Source organism: Aulostomus chinensis, chromosome 4, assembly GCF_037954235.1.
Source record: "Aulostomus chinensis isolate RoL2024-O1b breed Wild chromosome 4, RoL_Achi_v1.0, whole genome shotgun sequence".
In the NCBI taxonomy this organism is placed as follows: domain Eukaryota; kingdom Metazoa; phylum Chordata; class Actinopteri; order Syngnathiformes; family Aulostomidae; genus Aulostomus; species Aulostomus chinensis.
The window spans coordinates 22,732,613-22,756,403 of record NC_141323.1 but is presented as its reverse complement, the minus strand read 5'-3'; the positions used below and the strand labels follow the sequence as shown (position 1 = coordinate 22,756,403).

The 23,791-nt window shown below is 41.7% G+C and overlaps 3 non-coding genes across 3 annotated transcripts; all 3 read left to right on the top strand.

Annotated features, from left to right (window-relative positions):
* The first annotated feature begins 4,314 nt into the window (after nt 1-4,314).
* Nucleotides 4,315-4,387, top strand: trnaf-gaa (transfer RNA phenylalanine (anticodon GAA)). The gene has a single exon. It is a non-coding gene; the product is annotated as a tRNA-Phe (tRNA).
* Nucleotides 4,388-4,630: 243 nt separating this feature from the next.
* Nucleotides 4,631-4,703, top strand: trnak-uuu (transfer RNA lysine (anticodon UUU)). Its single transcript has one exon. It is a non-coding gene; the product is annotated as a tRNA-Lys (tRNA).
* A 19,006-nt stretch (nt 4,704-23,709) lies between these two features.
* Nucleotides 23,710-23,791, top strand: trnas-aga (transfer RNA serine (anticodon AGA)). The gene has a single exon. It is a non-coding gene; the product is annotated as a tRNA-Ser (tRNA).

Sequence of the window (23,791 nt, the reverse complement as noted above, 5' to 3'; positions counted from 1 at the left end):
CCCTCCTGGTCCTTACTCTGAATTCTGAAGTGGAACATCCACAGCACCTGAACAGGGACTTGAACCCTGTACCCTCAGATTAAAAGTCTGATGCTCTACCATCTGAGCTACTCAGGCTCTTTCTACAGTATTTAGACAGGAAAAGAAACACCTGTGAAGGTCAAACTGATGCTTTCTTGACTTGTTCAATCCTCCATGTTAAAGTCCACCATGCTTTTGATTGGCTCTGATTCTCTGTGGCAAAATCCAACAAGAGGCTCCAAAAATGTCTTGAATGTCATAAGAATACACAGGACAAGATGTTAGTTTCCTTCATGTCTGCAGTTCCTCCACTGCAAAGTAAAGTCAATGCTGTTCCTCTGCTGAAACCTGGGATCGGACCAGGGACCTTTAGATCTTCAGTCTAACGCTCTCCCAACTGAGCTGTTTCAGCTCTGAGTGAGGGCCCTGCTTCTCTCATTTTATAATCTCTTCCACTCTCACTAGACCTGAGAGAGGATTTGAGCTTCTGAAGTCACGACACATTGAATAGTTCTACAGGACCAAACTGAACGAACTGAAGAAGCTTCTTGGAACTCTAAACTTCTTAACTCGCTTTCTCCAAAAACTGTGCCTGGACGAAGGCCGTTTCCAGCTGTCCTTCAAGCTGACGAGGACCAAGTTTGATGACCTGTTTGGAGGATATCAAGGATGGACACCAACTACAGGCCCCAGGTTCGTTGACATGACTTCACTGACACCAGGGGAATGTCAACGCTGACAGGCTCTCTGGACTCATTGTCATGAGAATTTGTCACATAAGTTGAACATCTTCACATACGTGAATTCATTGAAGGAGTGTGGTTCTAGACCTGCTTTACCTGTCAAGTGTCTTGAGATAACTTTTTTTGTGATTTGGCACAATATAAATAACATTGACTCGACAATAAATCGACTCTTCCCCCCCAACCGTTTAAAGCAAACAGCCGTTCCCACTGATCCTGGATCTGTGCAACGTTCCTGCTTTTTAAAAGGAAAATTGTCATCATTGCTTTTGCAGGATGTGCTTGCTGATGGAGAATTGTTGGCTATGAACTCATTGAACTCACTCCAAGTCATTATTTTTGAGCAAACTCATGACTCCTGATGTTTAGCCACGTTACCGGTCTTCCCCATGACGGGTCGGTGGCAGCACTCGTCTACGTTCTCCCGCAGACTTTCTGCGGTTCCATCTTCCAGATTTTATTGATGAGGATTGTTGGTGGATGAGAGAATTGAAAATTTCTTACTGCAGTTTGAGGTTTGTATGATTGAAACTGTGTAGATTGGCGTTAAGAAGTTAGCTGGTTTGGATAAATTCAGGTATGAGCCACCACACTAAATCAGGCACAGGTATGACGTTCACCCTGACATAGAACATCAACAGTTTCATGTTGCTGGCAGGACTCCAACCTGAGCAGGGAAACCCCAATGGATTTCTCGTCCATCGCCTTCACCACTCAGCCACAACAACCACATTCACACACATTTGAAGAGGATGGATATTCACAAAATTATCTTAGTTTCTGTCACAAGCCCATTTGTGTGAGGTCCTATTTTCTCTTTTTCAGCATTCCTTTGTTTCCAGGTCTCTAATAAGTGCAGAATTACAAAGACAAGCAAGCTTGATCCATCCTGGGCAGGTGATAGGAGCCATTGACCACTGGCCAGAGACCCTGGCACACACGTTGGGGTGGTGATTGAGAGCATTTATACAATTATATTCTACATTTATAAAATTCTACAATCCTACAATTTCATTGAGCAGACGCTTTTGTCCAAAGCCATGTACGTTTCTCACATGTATAGAATATATATGTTACTCTTTTATCTACTGATTAACCACAAAATTCAGTCAAATGCCAGTAAATTCTGAGTATTTATTCATTATTTATAATAATTTATTATTTTTGAATCCATTTTCACTGTCACTCTTCTGTTCATTTTCAGTGTGACTCATAAAAATGAACAAACTTTGACGTGTTTTCTTCTCTTGTGTATCAACAACTTCGGATTTGGAATCATTTTTCAAAATGTCCTCCATAAGATGGTTTGTAATTCTGTCTCTCCCTCATCCTCAGCTGCTGCAGCACTTTAAAGAAAACCTTTGACTCGTGGATCTAACAAAGATCAGATGTTGTCTCCTCCAGAACATCAACACTTTAACGTTGGCAGGACTCCAACCTGAGCAGGGAGACCCCAATGGATTTCTAGTCCATCGCCTTCACCACTCGGCCACAACAACCACATTCACACACACATTTGTAAAAGATTCACATTTACACAATTCTTTAAAATTGTGTCACAAGCCCATTTGTGTGAGGTCCTATTTTCTCTTTTTCAGCATTCCTTTGTTTCCAGGTCTCTAATAAGTGCAGAATTACAAAGACAAGCAAGCTGGATCCATCCTGGGCAGGTGATAGGAGCCATTGACCACTGGCCAGAGACCCTGGCACAGACTTTGGGGGGTGGTGAGAGAGAGCATTTCTACAATTATATTCTACATTTATAGAATTCTACAATCCTACAATTTCATTGAGCAAATGCTTTTGTCCAAAGCCATGTACGTTTCTCACATGTATAGAATATATATGTTACTCTTTTATCTACGTATTAACCACAAAATGCAGTCAAATGCCAGTAAATTCTGAGTATTTATTCATTATTTATTGTTATCTATTATTTTTGAATCCATTTTCATTGTCACTCTTCTGTTCATTTTCAGTTTGATTCATAAAAATGAACAAACTTTGACGTGTTTTCTTCTCTTGTGTGTCAACAATTTTGGATTTGGAATCTCCTGACAAACAGACCACATGACCAAGATGAAGTGTTTTTGGTGAGTTTGGCTCCTGAGCTCAAGACAGTTGTGACTAATAAAGGACAGCTTCAAATGCAGCTGTGAAGCCTCATTGTCAGCTGGGAGGAACGACAGGTGTCTCCCTCTAGTGGCTCCTCACAGCAACACGAGCCTCATTTCATTCACATGCATCCACCACCTCACGACCAAAGGCCAGTTGGGCCTCGACAGACAGGTGAGTTTCAAGTGTTGGACAAAGGTCTTTAAGATGTTCTTATTAATTCTATAAAACCTGAGATTAAAATCTATGGAATTACAACAAACAAGCAGTCAAACACCTGATCAGATGCTCCTTCATGAGGCTGAGAAGAATCAATCTAAACTGGGATGAAGAAAATTAATTGAGAAGAGAAACCTACTGATTGGATGACATGGACCCACCTGATCCATGTCAGCCTTGTTGGAGCAGAAAGAGGTGGATCAGAGGAATCAGTGGATCAAGACTCAGGTGTCAGATGAAGAATCTCTTTATTCACAATGGAGTCAGAGAAATCTTCCAACGTGAGAGAACCTGACAGACCATTTTATACCAAAGACAGGCTGTGTGTGTGTGTGTGGGGGGGGGGGGGGGGGGAGAGAGACGGGACAATGGCTTAAGGGAGCTCCAGGTAACTGGTTTGAACTGGTCCCTCATCTCTGTGAGTAGAAACCATCTGAGGTGGAGGGTGAAGATCTGCTTTGACCTCCTGATCTCCCAGTAAAGCCAGTATAGATGCTGAGCTTGGAGGAGTTGATGGCCTCCTTCATCTTCTTGTTGGAGATGTTTGCTAAACTCAGCACCACCACAGATCAGAGGAAAGTCCACTTGTCAGCTGGACACTGGAGTTTCTAGTGACCTGCAGGATCTTAGTTGTGGTGGCAGCAGGCCTGTTCTAAGAGCTTTGCTCACATTCATGATCAGGCTTCATAATGGTTCTGGACCACTGAGTGATAGAAGCTGATCCTGGGGCAGCAGAAGACAAATATAGAGAAGAAAAGACAAAAGACAGAGAGAAAGGAGGGAGAGAATGACAAAAAGATGGGAAAAAGATGAGGGTGAAAGACAAGCAGAGAGAAAGACAGGGGGATGGAAGACAGACAGACAACCAACAACAGCAACAGCAACAGCAGCAATAATAGTTTTGATATTGTCCTGTTATTGATGTTTTCATGTGAAAGTGGCATATTTAAGATAAAAGACACTGTTAAAACAGAAAGATCCAGAAAACCCACCAACAAAACGTGTGTCTGGTACAGATGTGGAATTATTGGCTCACACAATGTTGAGGCAACTGGGAAGAAGACAAACAAAAAAGGCTTGTGTGATTCAGACATTCATCAAAAATGGTCCTGTCGAACTGTTCAATGTGTCATGACTTCAGAAGCTCAAATCCTCTCGAAGTTCTAGTGAGAGTGGAAGAGATTATAAAATGAGAGAAGCAGGGCCCTCACTCAGAGCTGAAACAGCTCAGTTGGGAGAGCGTTAGACTGAAGATCTAAAGGTCCCTGGTCCGATCCCAGGTTTCAGCAGAGGAACAGCATTGACTTTACTTTCCAGTGGAGGAACTGCAGACATGAAGGAAACTAACATCTTGTCCTGTGCATTCTTATGACATTCAAGACATTTTTGGAGCCTCTTGTTGGATTTTGCCACAGAGAATCAGAGCCAATCAAAAGCATGTTGGACTTTAACATGGAGGATTGAACAAGTCAAGAAAGCATCAGTTTGTCCTTCACAGGTGTTTCTTTTCCTGTCTAAATGCTGTAGAAAGAGCCTGAGTAGCTCAGACGGTAGAGCATCAGACTTTTAATCTGAGGGTCCAGGGTTCAAGTCCCTGTTCAGGTGCTGTGGATGTTCCAGTGTTTGACAACATGGTACTGGATGAAGTTCATTGTTGAACAAACTGTCATCATTAAAAGTAGAAGTGTTCCTGTCTTGCCACTGTGAGACTGTCGCAAGAAAAGTGACCAATAAGAATTTCATGTGGCATGAAATTAACAAAAGACCACAAATAACACTGGTCAAGTTAATCTTATTTATATTGCACCAAATCACAACAAAACTTATCTCATGACTCTTTAAAGGTAGAGCAGGTCCAGTACCAAACTCCTTCAATGAATCTACACCCAACAATTCTCCTTCAGCAAGCACATCCTGCAACAGTGGTGACAAAACCTTTAAACAGGCAGGAACATCAAGCATCAAGGTGATACCTTCCAGGGTACCGATCTCATGAGATAAACTTGTAAAGTGTCATGAGATAACTTCTGTTGTGATTTGGCATTTATAAATAAAATTGACTTGACTTGACTTGGAAGTTAGAATTAAATTTAAAGTAGAAAAATCTTCCCTCTTCAATCCTGTCACTCAGTGTTGTAAACTGTTTCAAACAAATTCTACTGTTCAACAGTTCAAGTGTTTCTAATGAAGCTGAATGTGCTCTCTTATACTTTCCTCAATTGTGTTTCTTTCATGTCCACCTGAGATCAAAGACAGAATTCTAGGTACTGTCAAAGTCCTGATGACATCATCAGGAATTCTGACTTTGATCTGGAGACTCTTGCTTTAACCTGAATTTGATCTGACTAATGTTTTAGTTTAGGTTGCATGATACTGACCACCTCATTTCTCCTGATGGACTGGTGACCTGTCCAGGGTGAACCCTGCCTCTTGCCCAATGTCACCTGGGACCCCCCCCCCCCCCTCGTGACCCTTAAAGGATAAGAATAGAAAGAGGATGGAGGGATGGACTTAACACTGAAATCAGCTGATCTGATCCACATTCTAATTGTTCCTTTCCCTCTTTAGGAGTCAATGAGAATAGTAGTGTATATAATAATGTATATACAACCTTGTAGTATCTTTCCAAAGCTTTGAGTATTTAATCTTGTTTCTACTTGTAGTTTTAGTGTCTGGATCTTTTCTTTTTATATCCTGCTGTCTGCTCTTTGTTTTTGGAGCTTCCTTCAACAACTACCAAGCCTCCTGGGTACTGTAGGAAACATGGTCAAGTTCTTCTTACTTTTGCAGTAACATCCTGCTCACATTGGTCTGTCTTCATTTTGACTCCTCCCACTGCCACAATGACCAGCCTTTATACACTTGGTGACTGGGGTCCTGGTTGCTGCAGGCCTCAACACCAGCCTGTGGTTGTGAGCAGGGCAGAACAGAACTGACAGTATCTCACATGCAGGACCTGGGTCAGATCCTGGTGCCAGCTGGGGCACTGCTTTAACCTGGACGCCCTGGAAGATCTTCTCCAGGAACTCGCCTTTTTCAGTCGAAACAGCATGAAACTTCAAGTAAAGAATTAAAATTATTTAATTAACAATGAGGTCTCTGTAATAAAACAAAAGGGACAACTGACTACATCACCATTTCCACCTCTTTTTAACAGACTCACATTTCAAAACAATCAGGTTTATTTTGCTCCTTTCTTTCAGCAAAGGATGGTTTTGATCCATCAACCTCTGGGTTCTTGGCCCAGCACGCTTCCTCTGCTCCACTCTGCTCTACCATTTATTGAACAGGCCTTGATTGAGGAGAGCAGGATTGTGACAAGAACAGGAATGTGAGTGTTGAAGGTTTCATAATTTTCTCTGAAGCAGGCCTCAGCAGGTAAAGATTCATCTCTTATTTCAGAGGAGGATTTGAAGAATTCATTGTTGCTGAACTGTTTATGCTTCAATATCTGGACGTTCACTGGTGGAATGTTTGTGGGTCAGAGGTGAAAAGAGTACAAGTGCACCTGTTGTGTGTGATGGGGCACCAACATGCAAGAAGTTGTGTCTCCTCAGAGACTGGAGTCTTCATCCAGCACCTTAAACCGCTCGGCCACACCACCTCACTGTGCTATTCAGGGAGTTGGTCTGCTAAAGGCATGTTGAAGAGGCAGTAACATAATGATATTAAACTTATTCTGAAGGGGGACCCCTTTCCTCCCACGGTCACAGGAAGTGACGACAGCACTGCCAGAAGCACCCAGGAAAGAAATGGTAAAAGGACTCAATTTGTACAGCTCCTTTCTACCTCAGCACGCCACGCTAGCAAACCCCCTTTTGTTTGGTTTGGTTGTTATTTAGTGACTGTGAATGAACACACAGGAGAAGTTGTGCATGAATTGGTGTTCCCTGTTCACTTGAATATATGCAGGAGTATGAGGTGGAAATAATACTGTTTATTTTTGTTCTTATTTCAGAACTGTTGACACAACGGTGTCAGATTAAAGCACTTCACCTTCCAGATGCTGGTCTCCTTCTGGTGTCCTGACTGACACCCATCTTGTGTTCTGGATCCACCTGAACGAAGCAGCTCCAGATCCCTGAACTCCCTTACAGGGATAGAAAATGGATGGCTGGATGGAAGTCCCCCAGCTGTGGCTGTTCTGAAACTCTTCTCCTCAATCACTCCTGAGTTGACACTCTGAGATGGGAAACTCTGAGTATCTGGTTCCAGAACAGCTGAGCTGAGTTGCTTCAATCAACTGTGAGTACGTTCACCTTGAGTTGCACACGTGCACAACCACGACAAAATGCCAACATCAGTGGAGCCCCGACACCACGAGTCACCATGACTACCACGAACAAAATAACAAGTTATTTCACACCAATTCATTGAAACAAGACCTTCATGTATTTATGGATCCATCACAAATATGAGCCTTCCCAGTCTGTCAGGTGGTAGAATTCAGTCAGCACCAATAACAGGAGAGTCAGAGTTTAGAAACCAAAGACAGACATTAAAGTCTCTCTGATAAAACAAAAATATAGTGAAGTATACTGGAAAAGAATATTGCAATATATTAAATATGATATTTCCATGGAGGGGCAGTTTTACATTTTTATTCTTGGATGCATTATATTTTAGAATCAGAAAGGCAGTTACAATGACATCATCAAGACTAAACCTGGTGCTGACAAAGGTGAGGTGAACAATTTTCACAATCAATCCCAAATTTAGGCCTGAAGATAGAAAATAATATTAGCTAGCTAGCAACGTTAGCTAGTTAATGTTAGCAAGCTGTCAATATTTAGCACCATCAAATAGTTCAAACAAGGTCAACAGCTGTTAGAATGATGGTCACATGATTTCACCTTCCTCCTGTGTGACCTGTTTGGAGGTTTTAAATGCATCAAAGAAGCACATCAATTTGTTTATTGCTTTTTGACTTTGTCAGGAACCTCCAGTTCAACAAAATAAAGCAAAAACATTTTTGTCACTAAATTATAAAAGAGTAAGTATCGGTTTTGACCCAGTGATCAAAATAAGACCACAAAGCAACAATTAGAGCCAAACCTGAAGTCAGAAGTGCACTGTCAGCAACTCACTGACAGCAGCTCCTCTCCCAGTCATGGGAGCTTCAGGGGATTCTCATTTGGCCTCGTTTTCCCATCGACCTGCACAACAACAAAACAAACAAAGACGGCCATGTCCAGTGTGGTCCTGGATATGACGACTGGACTGCAGGGTCCCAGTATCACTGTGACAATTCTTTTACCAGCTATGACCTTGGACAAGAACTTCTCAGGAGGAAACTTATCATGGTGGCACAGTGAAGAAAACTAGACCTGAGCTGCCTGCTGAAATCTTGCAGGTGAAGGACAGAGCTCCACCTCTTTGACAGACACCACCACTGTTGGCTCATGTTGTCAAAAAATGAAGTGTGTCAGTTTTTGACACACACACACACATCTAAACACACACACACATCCACATGCATGTTCTTTCACACAGAGACTTTTCCTCTGTTTTTGTTTTTTACTGGTTTTGAACCAGTAGTTGGTTTCTGTTGGTTTGATTTGCTTGACTGGTTGTTGTTTGTTTGACCTTGCAAATCCATATTTTGGGTTCTGGCTTGTTCTGCTTTTCATTTTGTGTTTGTATTAAAGTTCATTTGCTGAAAAAGAGACTTTTTTCCTTTTTCTTGAAGTAAATATATGAGGGTCGAAACTGACCCATAACACCAAGGATGTTACAATAGTTAATAATATTAAAATGAATAATAAATAAAACCAATCCATGTCAGAGATGTGTTCTAACACCCCTGAGTAATGGTCAGGAAACACAACAACCTTTTGTTTATTTCTATGATTTTCTTGAGGTTCATTTGATCATTTTTTTAACTGAAATCGAGGGTTTACTGACTAAAAAAAGGTCTCTCTATGTTGGCCCTGCGATGGACTGGCGACCTGTCCAGGGTGAACCCCGCCTCTCGCCCGTTGATGCTGGGATAGGCTCCAGCCCCCCCGCTACCCTTAATGTGTAGGAATAAGTGGAAGATGACAGTGGATGGACTATACTATACTAATAAGTACTGACAACGAAAATTAAAACAAAATCGCTGTTCCCTATAAGCTGACGAGTAAAAACGTGATGAAAAGGATGACGGCGGCCGGTCGGACTCTCAGGGTTACAACCATCCTTAATGCCTTGATTTCTTTTCTTTTGAACCAATAAATCATCTCAAAACTAATTTGACCTCTCAGTCCGACTTTTTGATTGGCAGCCCCGACCCCACACTCGCCCCGCCCTCCGCGGTGTGTCAGTGCACGTTGCAGAGACGCTGTGTAGACGAGCAGCAGACCTTCACCTGTGGCGGCAGCGTGGAAAGTTGGAAGAAAAAGACGAGCGGATTTATGGACGCATTTCTGTTATCATCCTGCTGAAAAGAAGACGGAGTGTGTTGTTCCTGACAAGGATGGGGAGCGTTGTGGATCTTAGATTAGTGGAAAAAACACGACCAGTTTGAAAAGACACCTGAAGGCCCGCCATCCCGCAGCTGGAGCTTTACTCTTGTGGCTTGTCAGTCAAATACAGAAAATAAACAAGAACTTGCACATTTTCGAACAGGCTTCTGACGTTTCATTATTATGATCATGATCCTTATTGACAAGAGCAATGTGCTTCAATCTCAGTTTAAATGACAGTTTCATGTTTGCTTTGTATGGAGTTTTATAGAACATCACATATCCCTTTGCAACATCTCAGGAAAATGAAACATTGCTTCAGACTAAAATGAGACTAAAACTTAAGACAAAAGACTAAATTTTAACTAAAACTTTTCTAAACTAAAAGGCTAAGATGGGAATTTAACTGAATCCAGTCTTCGATGACTGACGATAACTAAAACGAAAGTAAAAATTCTTGTCAAAATTAACACAGTGAAAAGAATCTCTGCTAGCTTGACAAATAAGTGCACAAACTGGGTTCAAGCTGGACTTTGGACACTGGTATCTGCAACAACTCCCATCAACTCCTAATCTAGCATCTCTGCTGTGGTCAAACTATTTTACAGAACATTTGACAGACCTGTGGAGCAGTGAGGACAGACATGAGTTGATCCACATGATCCACTGAAGCGCCATTTTACCCTGCCACTGAGGTCACCAACATGAGCTGGAGTTGGGACTCTTGAACTGAACCTGGTATCACAGCGACACCTACTGCTGCTAAATGGAACAGCAACATTGAACCCAAGTGCAGGATTGGAGGGAGACTGATGGTCGCTGTTTGGGTTTTTGAAGAACAAGGAGGGTGTTGGTTCAAGCTGGATTCTCAGAGACTATTTCCCCAACCTCTACATTGGCATCTACACTGTCATCCAGTCAGGTGACTGAAGTCATCCAGTCATGTGACTGAAGTCATCCATTCATGTCAGTGATGTCACTTTGCAGGACTGTCATTGCCATCACGTTCTAGAAAAGAACCCAGACTCCACATTTCCTCGTATCTATTATTGTGTCCCACCCTCCTGGTCCTTACTCTGAATTCTCAGAGTTTATATCCAGTTCAGTTCTCAAAACAGATTCAGTCATGAGTGTAGATTAATTTCCTTTTCTCCACTGATTATATGTCAAGGTTTGTGTGTGGGGGTGGAGCCTATCCCAGCAGCCTTTGGACAAGAGGCGGGGTTCATCCTGGACAGGTCACCAGTCCATCACAGGGCCAACACATAGAGACAGACAACCATTCACACTCACAGCCACACCTACAGTCAATTTAGAGTATGAATCAGCCTCGTCCCCTCTTGATGTCTTTGGACTGTGGGAGGAAGCTGGAGTACCAGAGAGAACCCACACAGACACAGGGAGAACATGCAGACTCACACAGCTGGGGCTCAAATCTGGAACCTTCTTGCTGTGAGGCCACAGTGCTGACCACTGCACCATTGTGTCCCCTGAAAATGCCACCAGATCGTTTGGATTGTCTATAAAATCAAGTACACATGAACATTAAGAGGTTTTCACAGGGCTGGTGGTGCAATGGATAGCATGACTGACTACTGTCAGAAGATTCCAGGTTCAACTCCTGGCTCGCTCACTTAAAACTTTATACTGAGAAGCTTTCACACCTGAAGTGTGAACCACTGCTAAAAGTCCCTGAAATCCTCCAAGGTTTCCTCCTTGTCTGCTGTAAACATGAACACATGCATGGATCCTGCTACCTCTCACATGTTAAGCTGGCACTTGACAGTGACAGCAGGAGAACAAAAAATCCCAGTGTGTCATCAACATTTCCTGTAAACTAAATGACAGAAGCCAGTGGTGGCAGGTGAAAAAAATTCTTGGTGGGGCTGGTGTGCCAAAAACATTTCCGTGCCTAGTCTAGTATAATCATTCAAAAAGAGCAGCCGGACAATTATTCAATGTTTTAAAATAGTATTTACTTTCCTTCTTAAAATCGACAGTTTCAAAGACAAAAAAAAACAACAACAATTTACAACTACAGTAAATTTTATGCGATCAAATATTATACAATGATGTTAACTTTACAGAAGGTGATTTGAGCTCAATCTATACAATACTAATCAACAATGTGTGTGTCTCTCTCTCTCTGTCTCTCTCTTTGTTCATCTGTGTCTGTCTCTGTCTCCTTCTCTGTCTCCATCTTTGTGTCCTTTTCTCTGTGTCTCTATCTCTGTTTGTCTGTCTCTTAGTGTGTGTGTCTCTCTCTGTCTCTCTCTCTTTGTGTCCGTCTCTCTTTCTCTCTTCGTCTACCTGTCTCTTTCCCTCTGTCTCTCTGTCTATTTGTTTCAGTCTTTCTGGGTGTGTGTTTGAATTCAGCAGTCATTTGTACAGGAACTTTGCTCGTCTCTCTTTCTGGGAGGCAAATTTCTCAATGACCCTGGTGTTGAAACCAGGAATGTTTCGTGTCAGTTTTTTCTCAATCGAGAGCATAGCCAGAGCGTTGAGCCGATCTTGTGCCATGGTATTTGTAAGAAAAGTTTTTATCCTCTTCAAAGTGGAGAAGCACCTCTCAGATTCTGACGTTGTCATTGGTGTGGTGATGAGGATGTTGAGCAGACTTACAGTTTCAGTGAACGTGTCTTGAAGGTTATTTTCCATCAAAACCTGATAGAGAGCCAGTGCACCACTGCAACTCTGAAACTCTTCGTTCCCGTAGATCAGAGACAGCTCTGTTTGAAGTCTGGCCTTGTCCAATGAGGGATAGGCTTCCACTGTGGTTTTCAGTGCTGAATCTGGGAACTTTCGGCTGTGCTGTGGGAACAGGTCTCCTTGCAGGAGTGTGGCGCTGACAAGATGCTTGGTGAAACTAAATCTCTCCTTGGCATGGCTCACAATGGTGTCACATACCTATGCAATGATATAATTATACAAAATAGGAATTATTGCATCTTCACTTGTCTTAATACATTGACCTGATGAGCTAGCCTACATTATGTAATAAACATACTGTAATGATTCATATCATCATAAAACAATATACATTTAAGTCTGGACCACTGTATCATATGGCCAACATCTTATTTTGATTTTATTTAATAATGTGATTCAAATCACACTAAGAAGCAAGTTCTTACCTCCAGTGCCAAATGGTGCAGTGTGTCTTCTCCCAAGGTTCTGCGTCTCTTTGCGGGTGGCTCCTGAGCAGGTCCCCTGAACTCCTCATCCTCAGCCAGAGTAGGCACATCCTCCCTGACCCAACACATAAGTTTCATGAGTAAGTTCTAAAAACTGGTTAGGGATACATGAACAAAACCAAAGGTGGATATCATTACTGTCAATTATATTATACAGATAAATCAATGCTTTAAATAAGATGATATATAAGCATTTAAGTCTACATATACAGAGAAATTGAGGTTAGGCTACAAATTAATTAATTTAGCATACCTGATAGCCTGCATGTGGTCAATGAATGTCTGGGTGACTCCTGCCATGTAGACAGCATCAATGTTTCTCTTCTGCAGCTGGTTGTAAAGGATGTCCACATGTGGCATGATTTTGTGGAACAGGGCCAGTAAAAAACAAAAAGTTTCATCTTCCAGCATTCTCACATAGCCACCAGCTTCTCTCTTTGTCTGGCTATCAAACCCTTCACTGTTCCAGATAGCCTGAAAGCAATTCACCAGATCCTTCTTGTGCTCATAAACTGTGTTAACACGACTGTTGAAGTTCCAACGTGTTGATGATGCACTTGGAAGTCGGTGCGCAAACTTCTCATCAAGCACTGCAGTTCTCTTGCTTGACTTAGAGAAAAGAGAAGCAAATCCCCCCGTGTCAGAAAAAAAAGTGACTGATCTGAGGGAGGTTGCTTGCTGCAGTATCAGGTTTAACTGATGGGCATAGCAGTGAACATAGTGAGCGTTTGGATAGATGTCTTGTACCTTTCGCTGCACTCCTCCTTTGGCACCCCTCATCACAGCTGCCCCATCACAGGCCTGGGCAATCAGCTTCTTTTCTTGTCCCTCAGAAAGGATGCTGTGCAGCCTCTCCAATAAGGCACTGGCTATTGCATCCGCACAGGTGTTGGGCAGTTTCAAAAATTCAAAGAACCGCTCTTGAATATTGTGGCGGTCGTCAATGTATCTCAGAACTAAGACTAACTGACACTGTGTTGAAACGTCAGTAGTTTCATCAGCCTGGATCGCTAAAAAGTCTGCCGATTTAACTTCATCCAGGATCTGTTCTCTCAAAACTGCCAGCATACAGTCCAGGAGCTCGTTCTGTACTGTCCTCGAGGTGCCTTTAAAAACGGTTGCATTTTCAAGGTGCTCCCTCAAGTACCGATCAATGGATGCCATCAAGTCAACTGGACCTCTGAATATTCCAGCGTTGTCAGAGGAATCACTTTCGTCATGTCCCCGCAGAGCCAGTTCAAAAGCACCACGGAATTTAACAGTTAATTATCTTAGATAAGATGTTACGGTTCTTATCTACGTCATCATTGTGCTTCCTTACAGCGATGCGGTGACTGTCATCGAGCTGCGTTGCTATGCTAATCTTCCCAAGAACCGCTAGCTTCACGCAGTTTTCCATGTGAATTTTCGCTCTTTCGTGTTTCTTAATCCGCTCGGAGAGGTGCTTTAGGTCAGTGATTCCTGTCTGTGTCCATGCTGAATCACACCGGTCACTCCTGAAAGGGATGCAGGGGAAGCAAAAAAGTGCGTTGGCTGCTCCACAACCCGTCAGCCACGGCTTGCGCTGAAACCAGCTCCGGCAAAAAGTCCTGTTGTAGGATTTAGCCTTTTCCTTGGACTGCTGCTGGATGTTGATTTCAGGCTTGTCCGGTCCCAGCTCCTTAACGCGGATTTTTTCCGCCATGGTCCTCCTCGCAAAAGGGACATTTAAAAGGGATCTCACCGAATTTGGTGGAAACTGCTGCTCTTGAACTTCGATCGTTGTTGTCGCCATTTTCTCTCTCACTCACTTCTCGCGGTATTTTTTTCGTAGGGCATCGGAAATCTGGGAATCTCACTACGCAAAAAGAATATCGCGGGCTCCTCAGCTAGCTTTAGCAATCCAAACCTTCACGCATTTTACGTTGGCGTAGGGGCGACTTTTCCAGCGCCCCTACGCCGTTAAATTTGGCGATGTTGATTGGCCAATTATTCATTATTTTTCCCTAGCAACCATACAGGATTGGCTAATTAATTGCAGGTCTGGGGCGCTTTGACGAGCGCCCCTAAAGACAAATTATACAGTCTATCAGAGTAAATTCACGATTAATTGAATGAGTCAGTTGGCGTAAATGTTGTTTAAATGACCCATATTGCATGTAGACACACACAATTAAGTAAGGCTGACATTGACGATACAAATTGTAAACATATGCACATATATGTATCAATACATGTAGGGATTTTCCTCTCCACAGCTGGTGGGGCGGCGCCCCAGCGCCCCCTATGAGCCAGCCGCTACTGATACTGGCTTTACTGGGAGATCAGGAGGACAAAGCAGATCTTCACCCTCCACCTCAGATGGTTTCTCCTCACAGAGATGAGGGACCAGTTCAAACCAGCTACCTGGAGCTCCCTTAAGCCATTGTCCCCATCAGCTAACATCTGGATCTGGACCTGCACCGGTGCTGACTTGTGTCTTGAGTCCCCAGAGTTTGTTGAACCAGAGAAGATTCAACTGGTGACGGTCGTACAACCAAGCGTGAAGGTGAGCCTGCATTGTCTGATCTGGAGCTAACAGGGGAATTAGCAAGTGCTCTGACTGTTCTAGAGTTGCTGCTGAGTTGAATTTGAATTTATTTGTTAAAATGTTCTAGTTTCTATGAGGTCAGGGAAGTTTGGTGTGGATCTAAAGGTCCCTGGTTGGAACCCAGGACATTGTTTTGGCTCATTTGAACATTTTCAAACCCTCGTTGCTCAGATTTTACATGAATTTGATCATGACTTTTGGACAAATGTTTTGTTTATTAATTAAATAATCACTTCAGTTATGAATTAAGTGAGTCACCCAGACTTGGTCAATAATAAAAGTTAGTCTGGTTATTATCCAGTTTCCAGTCAGTTAGGACACACACACACACACACACACACACACACACACACACACACACACACACAGCCTGTCTGTGGTATAAAATGGTCTGTCACGTTCTCTCACATTGGAAGATTTCTCTGACTCCATTGTCAATAAAGACATTCTTCATCTGACACCTGAGTCTTGATCCACTGATTCCTCTGATCCACCTCTTTCTGCTCCAACAAGGCTGACATGGATCAGGTGGGTCCATGTCATCCAATCAGTAGGTTTCTCTTCTCAATTCATTTTCTTCATCCCAGTTTAGATTGATTCTTCTCAGCCTCATGAAGGAGCATCTGATCAGGTGTTTGACTGCTTGTTAGTTGTAATTCCATAGATTTTAGTCTCAGATGTTATAGAATTAATAAGAACATCTTAAAGACCTTTGTCCAACACTTGAAACTCACCTGTCTGTGGAGGCCCAACTGGCCTTTGGTAGTGAGGTGGTGGATGCATGTGAATGAAATGAGGCTTGTGTTGCTGTGAGGAGCCACTAGAGGGAGACACCTGTCGTTCCTCCCAGCTGACAATGAGGCTTCACAGCTGCGTTTGAAGCTGTCCTTTATTAGTCACAACTGTCTTGAGCTCAGGAGCCAAACTCACCAAAAACATATGCAAGTGGCTTTGGACAAAAGCGTCTGCTCAATGAAATTGTAGGATTGTAGACTTCTATAAATGTAGAATATAATTGTAGAAATGCTCTCTATCACCACCCCCAACGTCTGTGCCAGGGTCTCTGGCCAGTGGTCAATGGCTCATATCACCTGCCCAGGATGGATCAAGCTTGCTTGTCTTTGTAATTCTGCACTTATTAGAGACCTGGAAACAAAGGAATGCTGAAAAAGAGAAAATAGGACCTCACACAAATGGGCTTGTAACATAATTTTAAAGAATTGTGTCAATGTGAATCTTTTACAAATGTGTGTGTGAATGTGGTTGTTGTGGCCGAGTGGTGAAGGCGATGGACTAGAAATCCATTGGGGTCTCCCTGCTCAGGTTGGAGTCCTGCCAACAACGTTAAAGTGTTGATGTTCTGGAGGAGACAACATCTGATCTTTTTAGATCCACGAGTCAAAGGTTTTCTTTAAAGGGCTGTAGAAGCTGAGGATGAGGGAGAGACAGAATTTCAAACCATCTTCGTGAGGACATTTTGAAAAATGATGACATTTTGCCACAGTTATTATTGACTTGGAACACTGCAAAAATATCCCTTCTCCAAAAACCCTCCTGTTCAACTTTGTACCCAAGTTGTCTCCTCATCAGGCACCACAGTGTCCAGGATGTTCAGTCAAAAAATCATTAGTGATTTTAAAAATGTCCATCAAACACAAAATAAGGCTTCAAATAGGTAAAATCACCATCTGTAGACTGGACCAATATGCTGATGTGATCCTTTGATTAGTTTAGGATCAGTCAGAGATCAAAGACTGAAGCAGGAGACCAATGCTCAGAACCCAGAGATCAAAGACAGAATTCAGACATCAGAGACAGAATTCAGACATCAAACACATACCTGATGGAGGCTCCACCCCCCCCCCCACAGTTTCCATGTAAGTCGTAAGTTTTATTTTTAAAGCGCCAAATCACAACAAATGTTATCCTCTTTTTATTCTTTTTATTAAAGATTGAAGCTCCATACAAGACAGTTTGTAGACAAGAACATCACAGCCTGGGAAGCTTTCACTTCTTTTGACAGACAGCTTTGATTTCAGGTTCTACCTCTGTAAAATTGAAAGTAAAGTAAATGAAGCACCTGTGAAGGTAAAACTGATGATGTCATGACTTGTTCAGTCCTCCAACGTTAAAGTCCAACAAGCTTTTGATTGGCTCTGATTCTCTGTGGCAAAATCCAACAAGAGGAAACAGAAAATCTTGAGGTTGTCTCACTTTTTTTTTTTAAAGAAACTCTGCATAGGACAGTGATAGGATGCTTGTTTCCTTGGATGAAAAAGTCTGGTACTCTCATCTTCTTAAACATTTACTTGTTCAATCAGGACAAGAGAATCTGAGCTTGGATGTCATTTTGTAGTAAGAGGTGAATTAAACTTGTAAACATCAGCTGGTGTTCACTCTGATGATGTGTCGATGGTCTGTATTCTGCCTTCTGTAGTACGATGCTGCTGGGAAGAAGCCTGATTATGTCAGAGTTGTGTTCAGTGGCTCCTGCTGGGTCCATTTCTGACAAATAGGCTCCAAAGAGTTCAGCTGTTAAAAAGGTGAGGGTTGCCATAAGCAGACGAGGTGGCCGAGTGGTTAAGGCGATGGACTGCTAATCCATTGTGCTCCTCAACCATGGGTTTGAATCCCATCCTTGTCCCAAGTGACTCTGGTTTCTACTTCTAGATTATTGAATTACTGTGAGGCTTTTTTTTTTTTTTGGAACTTATTTTTTATTTAACATACATACAGCACAGATAGAACATGACAGAGATGCGCAGACAAATATTCCAGACAAGTGTTCAGATACTTATTCCAAGATACACATGAAAAAAAAATAAATAAATAAAAAAATTTTAAAAAATGTTGATGTTTATAATTCCAATACTGTTTTCACTGGTGCCCATCTTTCAGCAAACTGTCCTGTTTTCAGCTGTAACCTTGCTGTGATTTTTTCCATGATGTATACATTTTTTACTCTATTCCTCCATTGTGATATGTTTGGAGGTTCTGGCTTTAGCAAGCAGGCTGTTATTGTCTTTTTAGCGATCAGAATCAAAATCCTCCACAAAGCAATCAGGTTTCTGTCTGTCAGATTCTCAGGTGGTATGCCAAGGATAAACATTGCTGCGTCCAAAGCAAAATTAATGTCCAAAATTTGCCCAATCTCCTTCCGACCATTCTCCCAGAAGTTCAACAGCTGTGGGCAATCCCAGAATATGTGCGTAAAATCTCCTATTAACTGACATCCTCTCCAACACAGTTCAGATGTGTTGCTATATTTTGAAGTCTTAGATGGAGTGTTGAAATATCTCATCTTCACCTTCCAGTCAAACTCCCTCCACATTGGGCTGCTTGTTAATTTGTGTCCTGCTCTGAATGTTTCCTCCCAATTTTCATCTGGTATAATCGTATTTGTTTCTAATTCCCATTTTTCCTTAACATCCAAATTGTTGTCCTTACATTCATGTTGTAGTACTCTATCGATTTTTGATATTAACCCCTTTTTAGTCTCCCCCTCCAAATACGACAACAGCAATTCCTCCAGCTTAGATGGTGTTCTACAAATATTTTCCCACTCTCTGTGCTTCTGAAGGTAGTGTCTTAATTGTAGAAATTTGTAGAAGTCATGGTTCGGTAAGTTAAACTCTTTTTTAAGTTGCTCAAACGACTTCATATACTGTCCATTGAAAACTTGTGCAATATAAATTAACCCCTTACTTCTCCATTTGTTGTACCCTGCATCCATAACAGATGGTAAAAAGTCTGGATTTCCTGCTATTTTGGTGATTCTACTTATTGACTTAGATATTTTCAGTTTTTTTCGCACTATTGACCATACTTTTATTGTTACCCTAATCCAGTCATTACGCAGCCCCTCTTTTTTCTGCATCTTCTCTTTCAAAAACGGGAGTACCTCCAAAGGTGTTTTCTGACAGGAATTTTGTTCCATTCCCACCCACATTGTGTCTGTCTCCTTCGTGATCCACGTAATAATCGCTCTAAGTTGTGCTGCCCAATAATAATTTTTTAGACCAGGTAAATTTAACCCTCCCTTCTCTTTTGGGCAAAGAAGGATTTTGTATTTGATTCTAGCTTTTTTATTTTGCCAAACAAATTTAGATATGATTTTGTCTAACATCTTAAAAGTTGAACTAGAGACCATAATTGGCAGTGACTCGAACAGAAACAACAATCTGGGTACAATGTTCATTCTCACTGTTTCGATTCTTCCCACCATCGACAGGGGCAATATCTCCCATCTGGCCAAATCCTTCTTTATTTCTGTAATCAGTTTTCCATAATTTTCTTTTAATAGCTGTGATATAATGGGAGTAATAATGATGCCAAGATATCTAAACCCTGTGGTGGTCCATTTGAAATTGAACTTTCCCTCTAATTCAGTTGGATATTTGCCTGAAAGCATCATTGCTACTGACTTAGATTCATTAGTTAAATAACCTGATGATTCTCCATATTCATTCAGATTGTTCAATAAAGCTGGTAGAGTTAAGGAGGGTTCACTTAGATATGTTCATATATCGTCAGCAAATAAAGATATTTTATGCTCCACTCCCCCTTCATCTCTTATTCCCTTAATATCCTTATTTTGTCTTATTGATTCGGCTAATAGTTCAGTACTTAATGCCAACAGCAATGGACTCAGACAATCCCCTTGTCTGACCCCTCTTTTGAGGGGAAAGAAATCTGAACAGCATCCGTTAACTCTAATCCGTGATTTGGGGTTTTTATAAACCAATTTTACCCAATCTATAAATGTTGAATGAAACCCAAAAACTTCTAATGTCCGATATAGGAAGCTCCATTTTACCTGGTCAAATGCCTTTTGTGCATCTAAACTGAGCATCAAAGCGGGCTGTCTGTTGTTTTTAGTACATGATATAAGATTTAATGTTCTCCTAATATTGTTAGCTCCTTGTCTACCAGGGATGAACCCTGTCTGATCTGGTTTGATTAATTTTGTTATATATATCTGTATCCTATGTGCTAAAATATGAGTCAATATCTTCAGATCACTACATAACAAGCTGACAGGCCTGTATCCTTCACATGTGGTTGGGTCCTTTCCTTCTTTATGTATGACTGAGATAATGGCTTCTGACCAAGATGTTGCTGGGTCACCTGATGTCAGGGCATAATTAAATCCTTTGAAAAGGGCTGGTGTAATCTCCTTCGCAAAACACTTATAAAATTCTCCCGAGAGCCCATCCGTGCCAGGGGATTTATTATTTTTAAGTACCTTAATTGTATTAGCTATTTCCTGTACTGAGATTGGCCGAACCATTTCAGATGCCTCCTCTGTTAATAATGACGGTAAGTGCAATCTTTTGAGGAATGCCAGTGTTTTATTTTCTAGTGATTGCGAGTCAGGGTCATCATATAGATTTTTATAATATTCTGCAAAGGCTTCTGCTATCTCCGTTGGCTTTATCATATATTTTTTAGAGTTAGGATGTCTTATTTTATTTATCGTCCTATTTGCCTGGGCTTTTCTAAGTTGAAATGCTAATAATCTGCTGGCTCTATTCCCCATCTCATAATATCTCTGGTTCGTAAACCTTAAAGCCCCCTCTGCTTTGTAAGTTAATAGTTCATCGAGCCGTTGTTTGATTTTTTTCAGTTCGATAAGTGTTGAGTTACTTGATGTTCTTTTGTGTTCCAATTCCAACTCTCTAATTTTATTCTCTAACATATTTTGTTGCTTTAATCGGGCCTTTCTCATTCTGGAAGATATCTCTATTATTTTCCCTCTAATAACTGCCTTCCCCCCGTCCCATAAAATTGAAGGTGAAACTTCCCCATTGTCATTAGTTTGAAAGTATTCCTTTAAATTTTGTTTTAGTTCCTTTACCACACTCTCATCTGATAACAGAGATACATGAAGTCTCCAGTATTTGAAAAAAGATTCATTACCCATATCTACCGTTAGCGTAATAGGAGCATGATCACTTATAGTGATGGTGTCTGTGCCACAGTCCAGCACTTTATGCATATGTTGTTGTGAAACGCAGAAAAAATCTATCCTTGAATAACTCCCGTGTGGGTTTGAGTAAAAAGACAAATCCTTCCCTCTAGGGTTATTTCTTCTCCATGGATCAGTAAGACCTCGCTCTCTTATGACATTATTTAGTACCTTAGATTTTTTTGCACTTGGTCCCTGTTCTGGAGGCAATCTATCCAGCTTACCATTCTGCACTGTGTTAAAATCACCCCCAATCACTATCATCCCTTTCCCATTGTTGGCAATTACGTTGGCTATATTTTTAAAGAATGCCGCATTTTCCTCATTTGGGGCATAAACATTTTGTATGGATATTGTCATATCGCTTATGGAACCAACCATCATTACATATCTTCCCAGATGATCTTTTATCACTTTCTCTGTATGAAATTGCAGGGATTTATTTATTAATATGGCTACTCCCCTTCTTTTTCCAAAAGAAGCATGAAATACTTGGTTTACCCATTCCCTTTTCAGTTTGTTACATTCGTTGTCATCCAGATGTGTTTCTTGTATCAAAGCTATTGAACATTGCATTTTTTTCAATTGACTCAGTATTTTCTTTCTCTTTATGGGGTGATTCAACCCATGGACATTATATGACACAAGGTTTAGCCTACTCATATTTGTTTAAGTGGAAACCCAGTAACTTTACATCTCTTATTAACTAATATAACTGTGCAAAAAGTAGCACAGCGAAAAAGACAAGTCTGCATCTCCTCAAGAACTAATACACAATAACAAGAAAAACAAGAAAAACAAGACTCCCAACTGTCCCCTGACCAGAGAATTGTGACGAAGGCCCTCTGGTGGTTCGCACTATGTGCACTTGCAACTTCTCGGATGTTGTGTAAAGTTGCCATTTGCTCCACAAAAGCAGTGATTTTGCTCCAAAATAGAACCAAAACAATATTTTGTCTGTTGTTTTTTTTTTTTTTTTTTTTTATAAGTAGTAAATTACCTCTTAACCAGCTCCATTTGTCTTCGTGTATGTCCTTTTTAACAGACACTTGTATTGATCATGTATATTTCAGGGCATCCTCTTCGTATGAAATACTTCACTTGATAAGGGCCCGTAGATCCGTCTCTGTGATGTTTGGCTGCTGTCTTCTCCCCCTCTGTCCCGTCATTATGGTCCAGCTGCCTTGCGCCATCACTCTCTGTAGTCTCTCGGTCTCGTCCTCCTCCTCCACCTGAATCCCCATATTCCTCAGCATGGGTGCAGCATCCATTAATGTGGCAAACGTCTTTGTCCCGTCTTCCAGAAAGACTTTCAGCTGTGCAGGATATGGAGATTGTGCCTTCACGTTCTTCTCCTTTAGTTTCTTTATAACTTCCCTTACTTGTTTCCTCTTTTTTTGTACTTCATTTGTGTAATCCTGGTTAAAGTAGACGTTACGTCCCTCATACGTGAGCTTTTTCTTCCATGCTTCTTGAATCAGCCGTTCTTTCACCCTGTAGTTGAGGAAGCGAACAATTATTGCTCGCGGGGGGGTCGTGTTTTCTCTCGGCTTCGTAGTCAGTGATCGGTGCGCTCTCTCGAAATGAACCGCCATTTTATCAGGGAAGTTCATTGAGGACTGAATAAAATGAGTCACAAATCCTATGGTGTCGTTTTTCTCAGCACCCTCTGGGATTCCGTGTATTCTTATGTTGTTTCTTCTTGATCTTGATTCCAAGTCCTCGCATTTCGCGGACAGCCTTGCCTCGTGTTGAAGTAGAAAAGTGACCATTCTTTCCAGCCTCGCCGTCTGGCCTTCCGTGTCGTTAATCCTCTCTTCCATCTCATCTGACCGCTGCTCCAACTGAGCCATTTTCTCCCCCATTTCAGCTATTTTAGCTTCTAGTCTTGCTAAGGCTCCTTTGTTTTCCGTCACCGCGTCTGCATGTTCTTGGCGTAGTTTACGGAGCTCCGCTAATATCATCGATACCTCGTCTCCGGACATGGTCATCCCCGGTGCGGCGCTCCGCGCTCCGCCGGCGCCTGTATCATTCGCATTTTCTTTCTTAGCTGACTTCCCTTTTTTGTCCATTTTATTTCTCTTATCTTTAGTCTCTGATTATCCGCGTCCTCGACCCCTTTCTGCTGCTAATATCACGTTAAAGAGCTATTTTTACATTAGTTTTCTCTCGGAGCAATTCTCCCTCGTGTCTTCTACATCATGGCGTCACCGGAAGTCCCTTCACATGATTTTCATTCAGAAACAATAGAACTGTCAAAAACCACAACAGTTTTCAGCTTGCTGGTAAACAACACACACACACACACACACACACACACACACACACACACACAAATAGTTTGTGTTTGTGAGAAGATAAAAAAAAATCTACTGTGCTTTGATGAAGATTAATTGTTGAATATCAATCCTCTACTCATGTGTGTGGGAGTGTAGTTGTTGTGGCCGAGTGGTTAAGGCGATGGACTAGAAATCCATTGGGGTCTCCCCGCGCAGGTTCGAGTCCTGCCAACAACG